The sequence below is a fragment of the Dasypus novemcinctus genome, chromosome 15 (genome assembly GCF_030445035.2).
Source record: "Dasypus novemcinctus isolate mDasNov1 chromosome 15, mDasNov1.1.hap2, whole genome shotgun sequence".
NCBI lineage: Eukaryota > Metazoa > Chordata > Mammalia > Cingulata > Dasypodidae > Dasypus > Dasypus novemcinctus.
Genome location: NC_080687.1, coordinates 52,975,974 through 52,997,016, shown reverse-complemented (window position 1 = coordinate 52,997,016; position 21,043 = coordinate 52,975,974).

Sequence of the window (21,043 nt, the reverse complement as noted above, 5' to 3'; positions counted from 1 at the left end):
CCTTCTGAAATTTTATCCAAAAGTTCTTAAGCATATAGATAGTAATGATCATTTGGTAAAAAAAAAAAAGAGGAAGGAACAGGAAAATAAATGAAAGGATTAATAGATTAGTTTTGCATGACTGCTTTATATACATACTCAGGGAAAAGAAAAATAAAATACTGACACACACAAAAAATTTAAGGACTTTAACAGTTAAGTATAAAATGATCTTTGGAAGAAACACACTTCAAAATAAATGCTTTAGATTATAGAGAGATGAAAAGACTATAAGTATTTCCCCCATTGGTAAGATATAGAAAAAGAAGAAAAAAAATGGAGTATATTCTAACCATGCCCAGACAAACCCTACTGATAATATAAAAACACTCTCCCTTCATTGTTACTTGAGGAACTAATGAAAAGGAAATATCAAAGGGCTAATGTAATATATTATAATAATAATATAAATATCATGCAAATCCAAATAGTAGACTAGTCTAAAAACATGAAAATGGCCAAAAGGAATTAATTTCATTTTTATCCACATAAACATGAAAAAATATATTCAAAATGATGTCACTATGGTTATTGAAAACACAGAAGAGTTTCTGAGGAGGTCACCTGTGGATGGATATAAGGAGTAGAGTTGAAGTAAAAGATCTATCGAACGGCATGTATTACCTCTATATTAAAATCTAGAACGTGCAAATAAAAAACAGACAAAATTTCATTTCAAAACATCTGGCTACACAGAGCATACAATCAGGCCTATGAGGCAATTTAGTAATTAAGGGGTTTTCTTTGTCTTTTTAAAAACACATACAGCATAATTTCTCTAGAAAGGAATAAAATTAGGAAGATTTTTGTTTTTTAAAAGAATGATATCAAATAATTTCTGATCATGGCAGAGTTAGGAAAAAGAACCTTCATGGCAAAAGTAATTATTGAAATATTGATTCTGTAACTCAAAAGATTAAAAAGATGATTATTCCTAGGCATATGAGGATCTATTTACAAAACTTTGGTTATGAGGAGAAATATGCTGTACATATATTCATGTCACTGAGTTTTGCTGTTGTTGTTATTTTTCAGGTCACTGGGTTTTCATCACCTGCTTCAGTTAGTGTATCTTCTCTAGTTCTTAGTCACGATATTTATTTTCCTGAGTCATTTTCTTCACTCGAATAAGAAAATAAGTATAGATTAATGGATATATAGATGCCTCAGGCCCTCACCTGCCTCCCCCATTTCTAGATTACAGACTTTGTTTGATTTACCTGTCATGAAATTTTCTTCACCTGTTTTCAATGATTGAAATGTTGCAGTGGATTGAATTTTGTACCCCGTTTGTACATGTTCTTGGGCTTGGTCCACATTCTGTTGAGTTTGGACCCATTGAAAATAAGATATCTTCAAGATGTTACTTCAGCTAAGGTGTGGTCCCACTGAATCAGGTTTGGCTTTAATCCAGAATACTAGATTCCTTTATAGACAGAGTGAAAGTCAGACAGAGAGAGAAGCCAGGAGAGGCTGCCATATGCATTGCATATGACAAAAAAGTCAGGACCAAGGATCACTTGCAGCCAGCTCCCAAACACTGCGGCCTTTTGAGAGAAAGCATTGCTTTTTGTGATACTCAACTTTGGACTGCTCCTACCCTCAAAACAGTGAGTCAATAAATTCCTGTTTTTTAAGTCAACAGGACTTAACCATTGTGTGGTATTTACCATAGCGGCTTTGAAAAAGTAAGGCATCTAATAATGATGTAATGGAAAGAAGATCACTCTGTGCTTTTTGTAAAAAGATCCCTCTAGAGTAATATTTTATGTATTGAAGCCAGTTATTATTCCCAGAAGCTTTATCTGTGTTATTAGCTCCAGTCTTTGCAATATAAACCCTAAGATTTAATAATGTTACCTCATTTAATTCTCTTTTTTATCAAAAGGGACATTTGTGAGTCCAGGACTAGCAATTTTAATGATTCATGGCTCTTAAAATATCTTCAAGTTCTCTTAGAAAAAAAATTTTAGCCACCTAAAAGATATTTGGGTTTTCCCTTCTGCTGCACTCTTAATTCAGAATGTCCTCTCATATTCTTTAAGAATGTCCTTCCAGACATTTAAAGTAAAGATCTCATCAATATTTCCTGACAACATCTCATTTTCAATATTTAACAAACTTAGGACAAGCTCCAGATCCCAATATGCTTGATTCTCCATGAGTATTATCTCTTAAAAAGACTTTTGGAAATTTCGGATTTTCCAAGAGTAGATAGGAAAGTTAAAGTCTGACAGTGATCAAAATTGGCATTTTTTCCCCACAATAATTCTGATTGGACTATAATTTGAAGATCTATCTCAAAAATACACATTTGTATGCACACAAATATATTCACATACAATAATGGGTCACTATTTATTTAACAACATTTATACATCAAAATTATGCCATATCATTGAAGGTACAAAAAATATAATATAGACACAGTGACATATACAATAAGCAGCTAACATTTTAGTAGGAATTCTAATAAATAGAAGGAACGTTTAGAGAAGATATTTGTGCATTTTCTCCACTAACTGGATTTCAGGATAATGTGTACTGAAAGTCAAATAACATATTCATAAATTTGGCATGTTTTAAAAGAGAAAATATCATAGGAGAATTTAATGACTTAGTAAAAAGGGACAATGATTATTGGAAAACGATCAAGTGAAACATCCACATCTCTGTAACAGAATGGCAATTTATATTAATAACTGCTATTTTGAATTGAAACACTAAATATTTTATTATGTTTCTTATCTATAATATTTTGTTAGTTACCAGTGAAATCTACATTGTGTAAAAATGAAAAACCTATGCATGGCATATGTGACATGTCCCAGTTAGTGAGGATATTTAAAAAGTAAAAGTTAACCCTCTCTAGTAATATTAACAGTTATAAATTTATTGACTACATACTGTTACAGGCACCAGGTTTATATAATCTCATTTAATTCACATTTGATAGATGAGGAAACTGAGGTTCATCAGGTGAACTGACTTCTTCAGTCAAATAGGTAATAAGAGCCATCTAGCTTCATACTTTGCATGGATAAAATTGTCTGCTTCTCATATGCCACAGAATTACCAAAGAGAATACTCACAAACAATTGGAATAAAAATAAATTTTCTTGTTCATTTTTTATTATCCTTATCAATTTTCCCAATTTATACAAAGCCTTAGTAATTTTAAATCATCTTAAATTTAAAACACAATCTGATAATTTTACCTAGTAGTTTATGCCAATAATTCTAATATTTCTAACTATTTCCAGCTAACACTGACACTATATTTATACACATTTAACCCAGTTCTATTAATGTCAGGATTTTCTGCCAAAACAGCATACCTACAATACTATTGTCCTTTCCATCTATTTTTCTTTCTCCTAAAGTGGTTGTTCCTGCTCTAGTGACCCAGAACATTTAATAAAATTTAACTCAAAACCAATGACAAATATGGCCTAAAAATAGTAGAATAATTCTGAATAGATTTAGTTATAAATCTATAGGAATGAAAGATAGATCTATTTTTAAATATAAATAATTTTATTATATATTGTTTCCATTTCCTTTCATTTTTAGGTATTAGAGTAGTTGTAGGTTACTTTTTTTCTGTATGTTTTAGGTACATATTTCCAGAATACTTTGCATTCATTGGTTTCACTTTCATGAAAAATGCTGGTGTCATTTTAGTAAATAATTCCAAATAATTCAAGTAAAATTCACCTACTTATTTTAACTTTTCAAATATCAGCAGAGAATCATTGCTTATATTTCCACATATAGATTTACTATTTCTTTTTTTCTTTTTAATAATTTTTGCAAATAGACATGTAGCAATTTACTTTTAAAAGGCACCTTTCCCAAAACTAATACATTTTGGCACAAACTATCAAAATCAGAAATGGCACACAAGCTGCCAAAGTCACTCCGTGAATCCAGCAGGAGGCTGTGCCATACAACAGCTTTATTCCTCTCGCAGGACAGAGTCAATGGCTGCTCATGCATAGACTAGGAATCACAAACATCAAGGTTCCCTGGTATTGGGTGTTGCCTCATTGCACCCTTTCTTACTTAATGTTGGGGAAGTAACAGTGACTAATTTGGCCTTTGTAAAGTGAAACAGCCATAAATTGCTTTTATTTAAAACATCACTAAAAAATGTAAATGGTAAAATAATATTCATTCTGACGTTTTACATTTGCGCTTATATGAAATTGCGTTTGAAGCGTAAACTAATGTTGCACTCAGCTGTTTCTAAATGTTTTCAAAGCATGTCCCAAATATTCACCTAACTGTACAATACAGCATGGAATTGACTCCTTCTCTATCTCCCCTTAGTAAAAGTTGTTTACCTGAATTTTTTTCTCCAAAAGATTAAATTTTCTGTCCCTTAAAATATTAAAAAACTTTGCAATTTAAAAATGCTGTTCTTCAGGTGAGATATAAAAAGATGTCTTCTTAATATAATAAGTATTAAATCATCCATGTGTATATTGAGGAATTCTTCCAGGAGGAACAGCACATAAGAATTAGTGTAACCATCTCATGGTAGTGATGATCTTTGAGAAGTGTAGATAAGAATGACAGGAAATTGCCAAGTGAATCTGCCATTTATATAAGAAGAATGATTGTACACCATGCATGTGATCAAGAACCATTCATTAACTGAATACAAATATTTTGAGCATAATAATTTGATAAATGTGTCATTACTAGAAATTGAATTAATTTCAAATGATGCACTGAAAATATGTATGGTTATTCATACTTAGGAAAGTCTTCCTTAATTAGTGAATATTTTCTTTTTTTTCAAAAAGTAGATATAACTTTTTTTCCAAAGAAAAGATTTTATTAAAAAGTTTGTTTATAACCATTTCTCCCATCTAGATTACTCTTTGTGTTAGGCATTTGTTGCAATTTGAAATCAGAGCTAATCTCAGTTTAAATAAATACTTGTCCTTTATTTGTAATCATTTTACCAAAAAAAAAAAAAATCTCACGATGTTAGAGAAAGGTGAATTTAGGAGGAGTTTGTTTGTGTGCTTAAACCTGCATATTAAATCTCCAACTATGTTTGTGAGAAAAAAGGGGATCTGTATTATGAGTGTATATTTTTCTTGTATATTTATCTTGGTTTTTCTAAAAATCAGAAACAGCACTCAGTATAACATCTAGCAGATAATGTGCAATTATTGAGCAAATACCACGAGCTGGGTGGAAACTGGTCATACATGAATTATCTCAATTACACTCAAAACAAGTCCATGTAATGAGACTAACAGTATTTTATTCCAGACATGCGCAATCATGTAGAAGGTAAGTAATTTTTCAGCACTTTAAACTTTGAACCAGATTTTGAACCCATGCTATCTGATCCTAGGGCATGCGCTCAGCCCTGAAAGCACAGACTCCAATGGTCACAGTTTTCTTGTATTTAGATATCTTGAATCTAAGATGTATCCTTTCTGGTACTTCTAATCACAATGGGCTATTAACTTGAGTTTCCATTTTTAACATCAGAGTTGGGTGCTGAAAACAAAGACAGTAATTTTGATAATGTATTCAATCAAGATTATGAACAATCAGCCATTTTTAAACATAGAAACCTACAAGAGCATTTTACTTCTCTATTTTAAAACCTATTGATTAAAAATGTTTCTCCTTCCAAAACAATTACCTTACAGGCAATCCTCAGCAAATTAGTATATAAATATTTCTTTACCTTATTTCTTCTTGCGATCAGATCCTCCTTACTTACTCAGAACTCTTCATGCATTCAAGTCTTAACTCACTTTTCCTTATTCTGCCTACTTGCACTTGGCATCTACAAGCAGTTGCTTATGGCCTGAGGGCCTTGTGACAAAGTTGCTGTATTTGCATTTTATTTTATTTTTTTTCAGGAGCAGAGAGAGGAAGCTATGGTGGTCATTTCTTGAATCTCAACATAAAATTATACCATCATATAATCTACTCAATATTCTGTGACCATATAATTCTACACTTAATTTCATCTCACATAATGATGTGCCATTTTAAAGGCAGGGATTTTTTTTTTCCTTCCAAAATAGGTATTAAGATAAGTATAGATATAGCATGAGAAACAAGAGAGTCCTGGTGAGAGAAATGCAAGGAAGGAGAATTAGTTGTTGGTCTGAAGTGAAAGAAGCAAGAAGAGTAGTGATAATAGATTTGCAGGAAGTAATATTAAGATGACCCATGAAAGGCTGTGTGTGTGTAACAGAATTTAGTTAACCCTTACGCATACAATGCAAATTACTATTTTGGCCATGGCAATTTAAACTGGACCAAACCCATAAATAGTGTAAAAGGAGGAGAGACTACTGTGACCAAAATGGAAGTAAACAAGCAAGTTGATATTTTGGAATGAATTTTAGAACAGTTTAAGCTTGGATTCTTGAAACAATCAGTAATCAATAAGCAAGAGAGAAGTAGTGCCGTGGTTAGTTTATTCTGAAGGTCAGAAAACTGAGGGTCCAGATCAGATCTGGATACCTTCTGCTTTTGTACTGTCCAGGAGCTGAAAATAATTTTCATTTTTAGAAATGTTTCCAAAAAGGCAAAAGAAGAATAATATTTCTGACATAAATAGTAAATGAATTTCAAATTTCAATGTTCCTAAATAAAGTTTTGAATTTTGGCAGTATAGAATATGTGGAAATTTGTTTTCCCTCTCACTATATAAGTACCCACCTAATAGCCTCAATTTTGCCACTTGGCTGACAAAACCTAATAAATATTTATTAACTGGCTATTTACAAGAAAAAGGTTCACCAGTCTCTGGCTTAACCTAATCAAATATCATCCTGGGCCTGAGGACAATTCCTAAAAACATATTGCCATTAGCTAATGGATAAGGTGATGGATGGCATTCATTAGGGGAAGTTAACCAGGATGACAAACCTGAAACAGACATGTATGAATAAATATATAAATACATTTATTTGTTCATATAAGGTGAAGTTATTATTTCAGATGTACATATGAAAAACTTTTAATCTAAGAAACACTTGCACAAAAAAAGATAACCTGCCATCTAAATGTGATCTCATCTTGTGTCACATTTTATGTTCTTTCAATTTTCATGTTGTCAAGCTTTACTTCAGATAATGGGCACACAGTATGAGTGTGTGTGTATGCATATATATATATATATATATATATATATATATACACACACATACATATTTAGGCATATATTTTTTGTCAGAAGTTTTCTTCACATGAACAACTTTGCTTTGGGACTATGAAAATATGAATTATAGAAAGTTATGGTGAGCAGATCTGTTCTATAACAGCCTGGCTGTAATTACACACAATGTTTAGATTATACTTTTCAAGAAAATAGAACAAATCTAAAAGGATGAGGAATGTTTCCCAAAAGGTTTTATAAACTTAAACAAAATAGGTGCCCTGCAATATATTTGAATTCTAGAGATTCTTAACAGTTAGGGATAAAGCACATGTACAAGGTATTTTGAGGAAAAAAAAAAGGAAAGGATGTAAGACTGAAATATTTTTAACTTAATGAATTTCCAAATTGCAACTAAACATCAACTGTTTAATTGTGGAAGGCAGACTTAGACCTGAAGGACAAGGTTTTACCATTAATGGAGGATAGATAAGGTGTCCTTTGGTAAATCTACCTAAGCAGCATATTCAAATGAGTTACATTACTTATAGACATACATTTTAAAAATTACTATGTTATTATAAAAATTATAATGAAGTAATTGACTTTTTTAAAAAGCTTAAAGATAAGGGACAACAAATATTCCAAAATAATGTTAAAGGAAATTTTTGTTTTACTTTCTTTTCAAAGAGAGGAGGACTGACAGTTTGCTAGGTGAATGTTTTCCCAGTAAGTAAGTGTTTTCCATAATTTGTAGTTTGGCTTCAGAGTTTTTTGTGTCACAAAGAAAAGACAGATAAGCAAAAGGCAAATAGTTTCTGAAGTTTATACAGGTCATGCATGCATTTTTCTATAACATTTAAAATTAATTTTAGTCATTAATGGACTTCATAAGAATTTTTACTTGTAAAAAATTGAAGCATTAGCAACAAGACCAAAAGAACCTAGAGCTATCAGCCACAGCATTTAAAAAAAAATAAGCATTCATTTCTGAATTGCCATCCAGTCATTGAGTCAATGGAGCTGAATCCCCAGCTGTTAGAATGAGGAAAGGATCATGATATAAAGGAAGTATGTGGGGAACTATATTAATTATATCCAAGTATGTTATCACTAAACATGTGTCTAATAAAAAATATAAATAATATATTTTAATATATAAATCTAATGTCAATCCTCTAAGTGGCTTCCCATTTCATTCAGAATACAAATCAAAGTACTCATAGGAGCACAAAGGCTCATTCAATAACTCTCCTACCCATCTCCTTTCACCCTTTCACTCATTTCGGTTCAGCTACACTTGACAAGTCAGTACTCTTGTAACAAATCAGACACTTCCATTTCAGAGTACTGTCCCTGGTCCTCATTGCCTGAGACACTGCACCTAGAAATATTCTTCTGGTCATTTCTCTTATGTTCTTCAGGTCTTTCAACAAAAGTTCAAGAGCTCTGTCAGGTCTCTTTAATTTTCACTAATATTCCATCTATTTCCTGTTGCATTTTGTTTCCTTTGTATTATCTCTACGTGTTTCACTTATTTTTCTAGGCTATTGCCTAATCTTCTCGCTCTAGTATAAACAGTTTAAATCCAGGGATTTTTCTCTGGTATATTCACTAATGAATCACCACAGTTAGAAGGGGGTCTGTCATAAATGATAGATGTTCAATATATATTTGCTAAAGGAATAAATGAGTAAATATAGTCTCCCAATATTTACCATTTCATGTGAGACCACTGTAGATGGTATAGTCAGTAAACTAGTTCAGATTTTTCTGTTGTAAATGACCTTGAAAATGATTCTTAAATTAGAATCAGAATGCTAGACTGGGACATTCCAAGGATATCATCAGGAATCTAAGCCTCTCTAAATTTACCTTTTACTCTCTGAACTCTGTTTAGTTCTGCTAAACTTCATTCTCAGACAGACATTCTGGTGGCAAATGGTGCATGGTAATCCCATGGATTTTTAAAGTTTTTGAATCTAGAGAAAAAGTCAGGGGGAAGGCTCTGATTATTCTGGCTGGTTCACGTGTCCATCCCCAAATCATGGGTGACGGTGATAAATGAAATTTAGTAGACCCAACATAGAGGCCCTCGAACTAAGTCCCATGTCAGAAAAACCAAAATCTAAGTTTGTATTCCCTGTGAAATCCTGGCTTGCCCAAAAAACAGAATTTAAATCAGTCAATTAACTCTCCCAACCCCCTATTTTTGTGTCAGCTAAATTCCCCATTGCTAAGCAATCACCTGCATTAACCATGATAGGAAATGTAGTTTGCATTAAACTGATGGGTTTAATGTACTCCCTGTTTCTGTTTATAAAGGTCTATTCATTTTGTTCAGCAGAATTCTGCTCCATTTTGTGGTGAATGGAATATTCCCAACTCATGAAATGATTCATCAAAACTCTTTGAGATCTAACCAAATTTTGCTCATGTTTTAATTAATTATTTAATTTTAATTAATTCATTGAAGTATATCACTCATACATAAACATACATAAATAATAAGTGTATAATAATAGTTGTGAACTTACAAAACTAGCATATATAACATCATACAGGACTCTCATAACTCAACCTACCACCAATAACATGCATTGTTGTTAAACCTTTTTAACTAATGATGAAAGAGCATTGTCAAAATATTACTACTAACCAAAGTATTCCCCCCAACCAACCCTATTATTATTATCTTTATATCATTTATATATGAACATACATAAACAATTAAGTGCATAGTAAAAATTGTGAACTTGCTAGGCAAACATGCTTAACATCATGCAGGGGTCCCATACATCAACCCTCCATAAATACCTTGCATTGTTGTGAGATGTTTGTTACAGATTATGAAAAAATATTGTAAAAATCTTACTAGTAATCGTAGTTCTTATCTTACATTGGATGTGTTTTTCCCCAAACCCACACTATTATATTTTTTAAACATATTTTTTAATGACAGAAGTTGTAAACTTATAAAACAATCATGCACATGTGCAGAATTCCCAAACAACACCCCTCCATCAACACACCACACTGCTACATTTGCTACAGATAAGAAAATATCATCTGATTGTTACCATGTCCATAGCATACTTTTGGGACACATTTTCCATACTGCCTCATTATCAACACAGTATATCTTTCACATAGATGCAAGAATATAATATTATTACTGCTAACCACAGTTCATAGGTTACTACAGCTGTATTTTTCCCATGCTTCTCCATATTCCCCAAACCATGCAGTAGTGGTATACATTTGCTCTAGCTCACAAAGGACACACCTGCAGCTGTACCATCAACCACAATTCTCATCCGCCTCTTGGTTTACTATGCTATTTAATTCCCAGATTATTCTCTAGCATTGTCAATTAGCATTTACATACCTAGACTACCATTTTCAGTCACATTCACATTTATAAACTAGCTGTTACTCACTGTGTGTTACTATCTATTCTATACATTTCCACACTTTTACAGTAAAGCTAATTGAAACTTCTACATACACTAAACATCAGTAGTCCACTCAGTCCTCCTCTTATCTCCTTTAAGAATCTACCACCTACCACCAGGTCTTGAAGATATTTTCCTACAATTTCTTCTAAAGTTTTATGGTTCTTGCTTTTGTTTTTAGGTTTTTGATCCATGTTGAGTTAATTTTTGGATAACGTGTGAGATAGAGGTCCTCTTTCTTTCTTTCTGCTCTGGTTATCCAGTTCTTTCAGCACCATTTCTTGAATGGATTGTTCTGCCCAAGCTGTGTGAGTTTGACAGGGTAGTAAAAAATCACTTGACCATACATGTGAGGGTCTGTTTCTGAACCATCAATTTCTTTCCATTAGTCTATGTGTCTGCCTTTAGGCCAGTAACATGCTATTTTTACCACTATAGCTAGGTAATATGATTTAAAGTCTGGAGAAGAAGGTTCACTTTTCCTTTTTATGATTTTTCTGGCTATTCAGGACCACTTATCCTTCCAAATAAATTTAATGATTGTGTTTTAATTTTTTTTTAAAATTCTGGTGGAATTTTTGTCGGGATTGCATTGAATCTGTATATCAATTTGAATAGAATTGACATCTTAATGATATTTAGTTTTCCAATCCATGAGCATGGAATGTTCTTCCAGCTATTTAGGACTTTTAAAATTTCTTTTAACATTGAGTTGCAGTTTTCTGAATATAAGTGCTTTACATCGTTGGTTAAGTTTATTCCTGACTATTTGAGTCTTATCTGTCATATTTTATTTTTACCTCTCTTTTGACACTTTCAGTTACGTTTATTGATGCAGTCTTCATTTCTAGACTCTCTTCTAGGCCTCTTTCTCCTGTCTTTTCTTTTCAGGCTCTAGCACACACCTTTAGTATTTCCTGAAAGTCTGGTCTCTTGCTTAGAAATTCTCTCAGTTCGGTTTATCTGTGAATATTCTAATCTCACCCTCATTTTTGAAAGACATTCTTGCTGGATATAAGATTCTTAGCTGGAAGTTTTTCTCTTGTAGTATCTTAAATATATCAGACCACTCTCTTCATGCCTCATGGTTTCTGGTGAGAAATCAGCACTTAATCTTATTGGCTATCTCTTACATGTTATGCATTGCTTTTCTCTTGCTTTTCTCAGAGTTCTCTATCTTTGGCATTTGACATTCTGCTGAGTATGTGTTTCAGAGTTGGTCTATTCAGATTTTTTGGTTGGGAGTACATTGTGCTTATTGGATATGGATATCTATGTCCTTCAATAGATTTGGGAAATTTTCTACTATTATTTCTTCAAATATTTCTTCTGCCACTTTTCCCTTCTCTTCTTCTGGGACACCCATGACACATGTGTTTGTATGTCTTTTGCTGTCATTTAGTTCCCTGAGACCTGGTTCAATTTTTTCCATTTTCTTCATCTGTTCCTTTCTATGTTGACTTTCAAGGGCCATTTCTTCAAGCTTCCCTATCCTTTCTTCTGCCTCCTCAAATCTGCTATTATATGATCCCAATGTTTTTAAATTTCATTTATTGCACCTTTCATTCCCATAAGATATGCCATTTTTCTATGTATGCTTTCAAATTCTTCTTTGTGCTCATTCAGTGTCTTCGTAATATCCTTAATCCCTTTTAGCCATCTCATTGAATTTATTAAGGAGATTTATTTGAACATCTATGATTAGTTGTCTCAACTCCTTTATGTCATCTGGAAGCTTAGCTTGTTCCTTTAAGTGAGTCATAGCTTCCTGTTTCTTGGTATGGGTTGTAATTTTTTGTTGGTGTCTTGGCACCTGATTTGCTTGAGTATTTATTCTGGGTGCAGTTTTTCTCTTTGTTTAGGGCTTCCTGACCTTTCTCCCTTGCTGGTTGTGCAGTACAAGCCAAGCATGTAGTTGGTGCTACAAGCTGTGGAGACCCAAGCTGCCCTCATTGCACCAGGAACCAATGAAGCTTATCCCAATTCCTTTGCCAGGGAAGGGACAGAGTCACAGATGTGTGGAATAATCCTAGTCATGAATGCTTAGACTGTCATTGCCCAAAGAGACTGATGAAGCTTCCCTACCTTTTGGGGTGGTTCAAATCACTGGCCTCCATGGCTTGGCTGGTAATTTCCTGGAGAGACTGGCGCAGGTCCCTGAAGCTTCCTCCCTACTTGAGGAGGCAGTGTTCCTTAGGCTAGAGCTGCAATCTGACCTGGATGGAAAGAATCCAGTCCCCACCAGTGCTGTGATTTTCAGTCTGCCCTGCTCTCCTTCATGCCAGGGACAGAGTTAAGATAGTAGCTACTGGCCTCTTTTTTACTTGGACAGGCTGAAACTTTAGCTGTTCTCAGGATTATACTTGAGCCTGCTGAATCTACTCATCAGTAGCTGAAATTGGTGCCCAACTATCTCTTCCTCCCTCTTTTTTGGGAAGTGGAGCTTTCAATTCCAGCCACAGAACAGCTCCCAAGGTGGCTTGTGCCTCCAATGGAGGATGGACACCAGCCTCCTCGATATGGAGCACTGTACTTATGAGTCTTCTCAGCAAATGGGCAGTCTCCTCATTCCATTCCTTCAAGGATGAGGCAGGATGTTATTCTGGTCTCCTGGAGCCCCCAAACTGGTACTTCAGCTAGCTCCAGATAGCTCAGGGTGTTTACTAACTGCCCTGTAGCAGAAGCTGACTCTAGGAGCTCCTTACTCTGCTGCCATCTTGCTGGCTCTATGTTTCTATTTTTTAGCAATTGATATAGGGTTGGAATGCTATAACTTGTTAGGTATTGATCCATAGCTACACTGGGGTCCAAGTCAGAAGAGGTCTTGTTGGAGAAAAATGGTGTTCACTTGAACACGGAGACCGATATGACCACAGGCAAAGAATGTACTGAGAAGTTCTCCCAACAGAGGGGGTCTGAAGAACAGACTTCAGCACCCCCACCAGCATTGTGAGTATCTGGAAAGAGACTTCAGTCTACTCCTGGAAGGGGGGGATTTGAATTTATACAGAACTTTCCTAGGTGGGGAAATGGTAGTTGGTGGGAGGGGGTTGAGGATCCAAGTGAGGTGCAGGGATCAGTAAAAAGCCCTAGAGGTGAAAATTTTCCCTGATAATGACTAGAGGATAGTGGGTTAGTGATTTATGGTTTCTTGCAAGGCTGCAGGAGCAAATGTTTCTTTGATCTCTAGGGATTGAAGGGTTTATTTATCTCCTGATATGCAGGGTAGGGAAGGTCTACATTTCCCTTAACTCCCGTCTCTATGTGGTTTCTTTGTTTAACATGTGGGGAAGTGCCATGTTCTTAATCAAGTAGGCTTATGGGGATTGGGGTTAGCCTTTCCCCAGTGTGTATCAGGGGAAACTGAACTACAGCTTGTTAATTATTGCAAGCCTTAACAGTCTTCTCAATTCCTCTACCTCGACCAATGATTTTTCTCAGTTCATAATCAGAATTCCACAAGGAAAGATTTTTCCACTTTTAGTGAGTTGCAGTACCTTCTGAATTTCATGTTCACATGCATTCAGAAAACTTTTCTCCAGGAAGTAGAACCTTGAAAAATTTCAGAGAGGATAAGTTTTGAAAAAGGAAACTTAAAACAATTTTGAATTAAAATAGTACAGGTTTTGGTGGTTAAGTGCAGTAAGATGATTTGGAGAGGGGCACAGTGTGGAGTGTTAGATGGAAAGAAAATATCATAATTTTATAGAGGGCAGGATGTAAAAACTGGTCACTTAAGAGCAAAAATCTCCCCAAAATGGTTAATAATTATGGAAACCTTGGCATGTAGTGTCCCTATGAGAAAGTTCTTTACCACATTTCTCCCAGACGACTAACATTGTAAAATCACTTTTGTAAGTGAGATGTAGAAAGTTGCAGTTTAATACTGCTCTTCAGATATGTAGCATGTTCCCAAGCTAAGTTTTCCATTTTTTTGAAATAAATGTCACTTTGTCAGACTGTTATTCTGTTTTGATTCTTTGTCTACTAAGTGTCCTAATCATTTAATTTTTACTTTCATAAATGTAATAATTATGCCTGGTTAAAGAGACAGGGCAAGCTAATATACAAAATCTGTGTGCTCCAAACTCAAAGGAGGGTTGTTTGAAATATAAGAAAATTAATTACATGACACAGCTTCAAAAAACAAAACAAAACAAAAACAAACGAAAAACTCACGAAGAACAGATAGGGATAAGTGGTAAGCAAGAGTAAATCTGTTCAGCCCATAGTACATCTTGCAGGTTTTGGGGTTTTAATGCCCTTTGTGTGTGTGTGTTTTTGTGTGTGTGTGGTGGGGTCATGTCAAAGCTGAAATTCTCATGCTTGTAGAAAGCAAAAATCCTTGAGATACTCTTTAGGCAAAAAAACAACGACCAGACCATATGTAAAAATAGTACTGTGACTCACAGCCTCTGTAGCAATCAGTCCAGGAGGCCAAATCACAACCTCTGTAGCAATTGGCTCAAAATGATTAGGATTTGGTTAATAACTTACAGCTCTCCTAGTTTTTACCCCTGTCCCTTTCAACTCAAGAGCAACCAGAGAAAGCCAAACATGCTCCCCAAACCAATCACATAATATGTTTCTCCTCGACCTCATGCCAAAAACCTCCAATCAGAGCATAATTGAAGTCTCCCCCCCCCCTCTTTTTTTTCATTATACAGCTTTCTCACAATCCTGCTCACCTTTGAATTCCTGCCAAATGCAAGTGATGGTGACTGATTCCCTTGCTATATCAAGCTCTGAAGAAATAACTTTTGCTTGTTCTCATTTGGGTTGCTGTTCTTTATTTCCACACCCTAACGTTCCTGGCCGAGGTAAATATGAAATCACCTCAGGCACTTTGGATTCCTAAACCACCCTGAATATGCAGGACTCCATAAAAAAGAACTCACCCAGCATAAGAGCCACTAAGAAAATTTTTAAAAAATGCCGTCAAGTAAACGAAATTCTATGAGGAACAGCAAGGCAGCAAAGAAGAACTAAATGAGAGATTACAGGTAGCAAGTCTCTTCTCTTATAAATTGTTTTGTTTCATATTTGGACCGTGAGTTTTTGTATAGATATTTTAAGAGAGCTATTTATTTGTTGTTTTAATCTTTATGCTGATAGTTGTTTTTATATATATGGTGATTGTATTAGTCAGCCAAAGGAGTACTTATGCCAAACACCAGAAATCTGTTGGGCATTATAAAGGATATTTATTTGGGGTAGGAGCTTTCAGTTACCAAGCCATAAGCATAAGTTACTTCCCCCACCAAAACCTATTTCCACATGTTGGAGCAAGATGGCTGCTGAGGTCTGTGAGGGTTCAGTTCAGGCTTTCTGGGTTCCTCTGGGCTCAGCTCCTCTGCTTCCTCCACAAAGTCAACTGTAGACTATGAGGCTCTCTAGGCTTTGCCTCTAGGGGAATGGCTCTGTCTCTTTCCCCAGGGTTCCAGTTTAAGACTTCAGCACCAAATCCAACATCAAAACTCCAGCATCAAAAACCCACAACTCTGTCCTTTGCCATGCCTTTTCTCTTGGAATCCCCACCCACCAAGGGATGGGAACTCAATTTCCTAATGATGGGGCCCAATTAAAGCTCTAATCATAACTCAATCAGGCCCAGGTTCAGAGCAGATTGCAAACATAATCCAATATCTATTTTTGGCATTCATAACCATATCAAACTGCTACAGTGGTCTTTAATTATCCATTCATATTGCAAAAAAGGTTGGTGAATTTTTGCATTATTGTTCCTTCTGCTATTGTATGGAAAGGGCTTCTTTCCATCTAGGTCTGTCTACAGAGTCAGAAATCTGAACTGGATCTGTGCAAAGCAAGGTAGGATAGGGCCTCTTCATCGGTAAACCTCATTTGAGAGATATGGTATTGTCAAATACCTGAATGGAAAGGACCTTTGGCAGTTATTTATTTGTTTGGTTGATTGGTAGATTGTTTTTGTTTTTCACTTTAGAGAAAAGACATTCTAGTTTTTGCCCAGCCTATATATACAGCCTGTGATCTGTGGGATGAGGGAGAGATGACAGTGCAGAATGATACACTGGTCTATGTCTGTAGCCTTCCATGTATTCTCTGTCCCCCTCTGCTTCTCACCTCAATCCTCTGCAGTAATTACTGACCCTGTGCCCAGAGTCACATCAATGTTTCATATTGACTGTCATATAGTCTAGAGATGCCCAAAGTTTATTATAGGAATCTTGGTTTGGGAGTTCTCTACATCCTTCTTCCATCTATACTCTTCAAGAAATTTGATGGGGTCTTTCACAAATTGTTGATTAACATCACTCCACCCACACAGCCATCATCTTCTCTAAACTGTTAAGGGTTTCTTCCTGCACCTTGTACGTTTTATTTTAGTGCACACTTCAGTAACTAGGGAGAAAAATGCATATGCTTAAATTGTGCGTGATTTTGATCATTATCCCATTATACCTAATTTGTAATCCTATACTGTAACTCAGGAGAGTTTTTCCCCACTCCATTTTTATTGTTCACAGATAAATTTTGTCTTAGAGTGCAATAGATTTCCAGATAGTCACTAACTTCCCTCCTACACTTGGCCAGTATTTAATGATGAAAGAAACCATTTGGTAGAGAATCTTAAAGACACCATTCCCAAGGCATTGCATTTGATAAACTCCAGGCAGTCATTTCACTTGTATCATTCAAGAAACAAAGTTCACAAAACCATGTAGCATTCTTATAAAACTTTGGCCTGTCTTTGCTGGCTTTCATTTTGTTCTTTATTAGAAAAATGTACCTGAATTAATCCAGACTATGTAGAGTATTTAAGGGACTGCCATGATTCATTGCTATTGAAAAGATCTATTAAACTATCACAGAATGTAAATTCAATACTAAAGAGAATCTCAATGATTGTGAATTACTACATAAATATGTAGCATGAGATAATTATCACATTAAGCTTCAAATATTTAGTGGAAAGTTATGGGAGTTTATTTGTGAAGTTTAAATTAAGTAATGATGTAGTCAGCATGAGAAATTAATATTAATATTTTAAAAATGAAATAGAATGTGGTATTGATAAGAAATCATTTAAAGATTTTGGATTTCCAATAGTTATTTCAACTTCTATGTTAGAGGATTATACTGGGAAACTCTTTGTCTAAAAATTTTTTTTTTTTAATCTGACTGCCCTTTCACTGCCTGCTTAGGTTAATTAAATGGCAAAAATAATTAGAATTTTTAGAGTTTGGGTAGCTATAATTCAAGATTCTACCAGGCTGTGGTAAGTAAATAAACAGTAAGTCATACATAGGTGTGTGACATGTAGTGACTGATAAATGTGTACCCATGAGTGGGTTATTGACTTTAATTATTATAACTGTTTCTGAAGTGAAGTATAGAACCTGTGTGGATATTGGCATCAAATAAGTTCACATCGCCCTGAAAAAATAAAATTTAAAAATTGTCAGATGGTGATAATACTGTTAAGTAACTGAAGTATGAGGTTACCAATATCTTACTTAAACTCTGGTCGCCACCATCCCATACTGTGATAAGGTCTGAAAAAGATAGCTGGAGGGAAAGAGCTTTTGAAATCCATTTACTCTATTATTTTGCCTTTAGGAAGATTTTATGTAATCTTTATCATGCATATAGACCCATAAAGAATTTATATTTATATGCCTATATACACATATACACACAAATATATTGTACTTTTCATTGATTAATATTTTTACTAAATAATTTATTCATGTAAAAAAATGAAACAGTACTAGAAACTGCAACAAGGAACTGATCTAGTTTATGCAACAAGATCTAGTTTACAGTCATAGCCACACAATCTGTCATTGAATGGAGATTATATAATTTGTCACAAAAATTTTACAGTCTCAAGAATTATATTTGTTCTTATAAAATACACTTTCAGAACTGTACAAAGTTTGTAAATATGTGGCATTGTTATTAAAATTTATTTATTAGGGATAAGATCCTGAAATTATAATCTTTATACTAATCCTTTATTACAATGTTTTGCTTATCAGCTTTATGTATGTAAATGAAACCATGGAGTATACCATACAAACATTTCTCACAACAGACTATAGATGCTGCTGCTAGTTGCTGACACATTTATTTATAACTTATTCAAATCTAACCTTGAAAGAAAATTTAATGAATTGACTTAATCTTATTACATCTTGTTTTTTAAACATTGCAATTTTTATGCATAGTTACTCCTACTCCTATGTGTAATATTCCTACTAAATTGTGTTGAGGAAATGATGGTCAAAAGGACAAGTTCATGTGACTTTAAGAAGTGACTGTGAAGCACTTTTTTGTTACTTCAAGCTAGATAAATATTTAGCAATAATTATCAGCAAATAAAATGTTTCAGGAACAAGAAAACTCCTACCAAGTTTCTAAGGATCACTTTGGCTTTAATTGAAATATTTTAAAATGGAAAAAAATAGCTATTGTTTGTTTTGAAATCATTCATTTAAACAATCAAACAAGTCATAAAGAAAAATCTGGGTGTAGGAGGCAGATAATGACCCTCCAAAGATGCCCATGCCCAAATTCTTGGAACCTCTTAGTATGTAACATTACATGGTAAAAGAGATTTTGCAGATATCATTAAGGTTACAGACCTTAACAAAGGGAGATTATCCTAGATTATCCAGGTAGGAAAATATTAACCACATGAACCACTAAAAGCAAGGCATTTTCTCAGGTTGCAAGTAGAGGAGCCATATGCAGCAGAAGGGAAGGATTCAACACTACTCTGTTGGTTGTGAGTTGTAGGGGTTCACATACAAGCACTGGAAAGAGGCTACCAGGAACTAATGGCAGCCCCAGACTGACGTCAGCAAGAAAACAGGGACTTCAGGCCTTCACCTTCAAGGAACTGGATTCTACCGACAATATGAGTTTGAAACCAGGTTCTCCCCCAAAGCCTCCAGTAATAAATACAGCCTTATTGAAACACTTAAGCCCAGTGAGATCCTTGTCTGACTTCTGACATCCAGAACAGTAAGATAATAAATTTACATTGTCTTAATTTGTTAAAGTTTGAGGAATCTTTTCTAGCAGCAGTATATAACTAACACAATGGGAAAGGATCACAAGGAAAAAGGGTCATGATTTTTTTGATGCAGCCTTACTCAATTTTCAATCAATGAATTTTATTGAGAACGATCTTAGTTCTAGGTACTACACAGTACTATAGTGTTGTATGGAAATGAAGGGAATTGGAAACACAGGCTGTCTTAGTTTGTCAGGGCTGCTATGACAAATGCCACAGAATGGGTTGGTTTGAACAACAGTAATTTATTGTCTGCTAGTTTTGGAGGTTAGAATCCAGCATTGAGGTACTAGCAAGGCTTACTTTGTACCAAAGTCTGTAGTGTTCTGTCAGTCTTCCATCACATGGAGATCTCTGTCTCCCTCCTGGTGTCTCTTCATCCTGGCTTTTTCTGACTTGCTGTCTCCAAATTTCTGTTGCTTATTAAGATTGTAGTCATATAGATTAAGGCCCACTCTGATTGAATTTGGTCTCATCTAAATAGGATCATTGAAGATCCTATTCACTGAAGGCAAGTATCTATTCATTTTGCATGCCATGTAACAAACAATATAAGCACTTTGATATAATGAAAGCTTGTTATAGAAAGCTGATATCTAAATGGTATCAAGGAGTCTGAAAATGGCATTTGTTTTATTTTTCATTTTTTTTAAATTTACTTTTTATTGTCTTTTTTAAAAGATACATAGATCACAAAAATGTTACATTAAAAAATATAAGAGATTCCCATATACCCCTATCCCACCCCACCCCCACTCTTCCCACATCGACAATCTCTTTCATCATTGTGGCACATTCTTTGCATTTGGTGAATACATTTTGGAGCACTGTATACCGCATGGATTATAGTTTACATTGTAGTTGAAATTCTCCCCAAGTCCATTCAGTGGGTTATGGGTAGGATATATAATGTGTAGCATCTGACCCTGCAATATCATTTAGGACAATTTCAAGTCCAAAAAATGCCTCCATATCACATAGACTCAAATAACTTTTACTGGGTTCCTGCTATGTGTACTGGGTATTTGAAGGAGAAGACTACCCTCAAAACCTTCAAGATCTATTGGGAGATATAGCTAGGTTAACAGACCTATTTATTTCATGATAGAGTTTTACATTGAGAGCTTTAGAGAATATCTGAGGAAGTGAATGTAAATGAAATTAGGAATAAAATAAGGATTCCTGAAGCAATTTGGCAGGCAAAAGGTTGTGGAGAGAGAATGATAGTGTCAGTTTTAGGGGATTAATGTGCATATTAAGAGGTAAAAGAAAGTCAAGGGAGTTCAGAAAATTCAGATATTTTAATATAACAAGTGTTCTGAGAATAAAGAACTAATTTTGTAC